The sequence below is a fragment of the Humulus lupulus genome, chromosome 1 (assembly GCF_963169125.1).
Source record: "Humulus lupulus chromosome 1, drHumLupu1.1, whole genome shotgun sequence".
NCBI lineage: Eukaryota > Viridiplantae > Streptophyta > Magnoliopsida > Rosales > Cannabaceae > Humulus > Humulus lupulus.
In genome coordinates, this window is record NC_084793.1 from 43,249,590 (window position 1) to 43,253,887 (window position 4,298).

The window sequence follows — 4,298 nt, forward strand, 5'->3', positions numbered from 1 at the left end:
AAGATAATGGTCACATTAATTAATTTCACAATGATATTTTTTTTCTCATGGAATGGATAAAAGGAACAAATCAAAAATGAAGAATGAATGGAGAATGAATATTAAATAAGATTTTTTTTTATTCTTTAATTAATAAATATGTGACATTCATGTCATTATGTATGTAACCCTTCCAAAAGTTTGAAAAAATCAAAATTTATTTTTAGAAATATTAATTAACAATTATAAATATGAATCATTGATCTTAATCAAATAGTAAATATTAAAGTAACTATTATAGATAGTAACCATTAAAAGTGCATATATATATATATATAAACATATATATATATATATACTAGGTTGAAGGAACGTGCAATTCACATTTGCTTAGTTTTAAATTTGTAGACATTATCTATAATTTTAATAAAAATCGGTTCACTGTTTTTTTTAAATATATATATATAATAGAATGAATTATAGTTCTATAGTATATATAAATATTTATATCAATAATCTCTGCATATATGACATCTAAACACAACTTTGACATTTATATATATATATATATTTACATGGCTACATGACATATATATAAAATACAATAATATTTAAAAAGAAATTAATAATAGAAATAAAATAAGAATAAAAAAAAGTCATAGTGTAGACACTAGTATACATACATCAACTATTTTTAGTTTCTAATGTATCTCACAATATCCTTTGGTGAATTTGATGAAGAAAAAGAGCTTCAATTACTTGACAAAAAACAAATTATCACACAAATTTATAAGATAAAAAAAAACTGATATGTATGCATTTATTATTTTTAAATAAATATGATTTAATTATTTGAACTATCATAAAATATCTTTAAATTAATTAATTAATTTATTATTGTTTAAATTTATGTTTGTTCTAGTTTTTGAATTTGGCAGTGACAACAAAAGATTATATATTATATATATGTTTAATATAATATTAAGTTTAAGTTTAATAAAATTTTATTTAAGTTATAAAATATATGATTTTATTATTTTTAAGTTTAAGTCATGTTTACAATCTACCGCCAAATATAAGAATATTCTATTAAATATAAGAATATTCCGTTAAAGTTAACGGAAAAAAATAAAAAAATCGTTAAAACCAAGAATTTCCGTCATCTACACATTTTTTTTTTTATATAAAAGAGATATGCACATAAATAACTTAGTTTTAAAAAGAATGTATGAAATAAAAAATCATAAACATAATAAAAAATGATAATATCAAGATAATCGAGATAACATAGTTATTAATATTAATTATAAAACAATGATGTAGGTAAGAATATTTTTTTTAATAAAATATTAATTTAATTTTTAAAAATATTAAATTTTTTTTTTCTCATGTCATGTTTGTTATTGTCATAAATTAAATGTCCAAACATTTTAAGAATGATTCACCATTTATTTTATATATTTTTTTTGTGTATTTTCAAAGAAAAAATAAACAAAAATAGCATTTAGGGACTTAAACGATACAATTTGAAATGGTGCCTAACTGATACAAAATTAACTTTTGGGACCTAAGTGTTACAAAGTGTAAAGAATGGCACTACAAGAAAAAACAGTATTCATAACACTTAAAAACTGTTAACCGGGACTATTGATAGCACTTCTGAAAATGCTAACATAGCCCTTGTTATTAAAAGTCCAGTCTTTTCTATAACAGTTTTTGAATGTTATGTTCGGTGTTATCTTAAACTATTCAATAACACATTTTTAGGTGCTATAATTTTCAAATAATAACATTTAGATAGAGTTTTTGGTTATAAATTTGAAGTTTAATCTTGTACTTTTTTCATAACTCTTTTCAACTGTTACATTTTATTATTTTGATAACATTTTTAATTTGTTATATTATATAAACCATAACGATTTTTTACGCTTGTAATATGTTTTTAAATCATAACATTTAGTAATAAAATTTTAAATTTTATTTTGATAAGTATACTTATATGGTTTTTTTTTAATTAAAATATTTTCATTATTGTATTTTGATAAAAAAAATCAAAATTAATCATAAAATGTAATTCTCAATATATTGATAAACCATAAGTATTACATTAAACAATAACTAATTCAAACCATGAATATGTCTACTTCATGAGATCTTAGTTCTAACTTAAGTTTGAAAGCATAACATAATAAAGTTTCTTGAACATTTTTTACTTCAAAAATGAAAAACAAAAACATTACAAGATACACAAAAGTAAATCATGCATGAAACTTGCTCCATCCTTCAATTCATCATCCTTTGTGCACTTGTCCGGAAGACAAAATTCTCACATTCTATGATATCCCTTTGGGTCTGGTTGACAAGTCCTGGAAGTGATCTGAACCTAAAACAGCACATATGGACATTAGACACATATTATTTCCCTTAAAACCAAATAGATTATTACATAGATATGCATGAACATCAGATGAGATGAACCTCATACCACTAGCTATTTTGCACAGCTTAATGATTATATGTGCTAAAGACAAAAAAAAAATGGAGATGCTTAAAAATTAACAAAGACCTGTAAAAGATTTCATTAACCCACTTTGAATCCAAACTAACATGTATTTAGCCCAGGTAATGAATGAATGCTATACTATAATTTTTACAGACTTATAATGAAATATCACTGGAACATTGTGCCAAGAACTTAAACAACTCTGAATTGTAGTAAATGGCTGGATGTTATTTGGGGATTGAACAGGGTTAATTAAACAAAGAGAACAAGCACTTAATTAAACTTTAAAGCATGATTTTTAAACAATTTCATGAACAAATTAGATATAGGTCAAAATTCATAAACTAATTTGTAGACATATCAGAGAACTCTTACAGCAAAAAAAAAAAAAAAACCTCACCAACATCCATTGCTTCATCTGTTAATGCAGCCACTGTAAACACAACTCCTAACAAACCCTCAACAGCCAATGGAAAACACAAAAATATAATATCCTACCTCAGGTTTTCCTTTTAAGACCTCCTCAAATTGTTTGACGATCTCTGGATGGTCAAACTCTGCTGCAAGTACTGCCAATGGAACCTTAACCTCTGAAAGTATTTGAATCATGGATTAATATTTTTGAGTTGAGAAAGAATGAGTCAAGTTTAACATAAAATGCAAAAATTGGAGTTTTGGTGAAGTGAAATACACAAGAGTTTGAACTAAAAGTTATCTTATAATTTGTAGTTGTTTCAAAGTATCATATCACTATGTATATCACTATGTAGTATCACTATGTAGTACCTTTGATGTCATCCACAGTGACGTAAGATTGATGTAAGAGGGCAGCAGCCTTAATAGAGTCGCACTTTGCGAGTTGAATTGCAGCCTTGGCTGAGAACAGAAAAAATCTTGATCAGCTTAGCGTAAGTAACAACTAGATATATGGTTTGAAATAACAAAGTCAGTCACTGCTCGTGATTGAATTTGTTCACAAGTTATTTTCGAATTTGCCAAAATGTCATCTAGATACCATAATGGAAAACAAATAAGTATGTCAACAAACTTACCACCCCAACAAAAGCCTGCAGCACCTATTGCAGAATAGCCTCTATTTTTCAAATCTTGAATCACTACTTTGGCAAATTCAAATCCCTTGTCCTATTGGAACAAGCAAAAGGTTTCAGAACAAGTCTAAGAGAGTTTTAATACTAGAGTACAACAAATGCTTCCAGAAGTTAAATTAACTTGACAGTTAGGAAAGATTAAGATGCTAACAATAGCAACTATTGGCCTAGCTGAATCTAGAATTAATTTTGCAGAGCCCACAACATGAAAACTTTCAACTAACTCACCAGAAACAATCTTAAGTATCTATTACTAATATTAAGGACTATCATGTATGAATCAAAACACTAGAACCAACCGTGCTATGATCTTTAATCCAAACGCTCATAGGCCTTTTAGTATCTGCATGAACAAAAGGATCCCCCTAATAGGTTGTTGTATAGCTTATATGATTAATTTCTATTATTTTCATTCTACAACAAAATGTGATTTGATTTAATGAATCATGTGGAAAAAAATATCTGACCACCCCCACCCACACATAAGGGATTGGCCTAGGTTGGTTATACCAAAGGCTATTTTGTGGTAATTCCCTATCTAATTAAACTTGAATAACTGTTGGAATAATTTTACTTAAAAATCAGTTTTCTTTTCTTCCATATTACTATTTACGGTTTACATTTTATCTTCCATTTAGTTTTCAGTTATCTCTAAGCATTATGAAGCAATAAATTACTGTGAGATTCTTGTTTTCCCTGAAGCAATA

At 26.1% G+C, this 4,298-nt stretch overlaps 1 long non-coding RNA gene across 2 annotated transcripts; it reads right to left on the reverse strand.

Annotated features, from left to right (window-relative positions):
* Positions 1-2,063: 2,063 nt before the first annotated feature.
* LOC133824531 (uncharacterized) lies at positions 2,064-3,621 on the reverse strand. 2 transcript variants are annotated; one of them, XR_009888540.1, is made up of 3 exons: positions 3,535-3,621; positions 3,269-3,358; positions 2,064-2,362 (listed from the first exon to the last, which is right to left on the reverse strand). It is a non-coding gene; the product is annotated as an uncharacterized LOC133824531 (long non-coding RNA). The 2 variants fall into 2 exon arrangements; XR_009888537.1 differs by lacking the exon at positions 2,064-2,362 and adding an exon at positions 2,369-3,072.
* Positions 3,622-4,298: the final 677 nt, after the last annotated feature.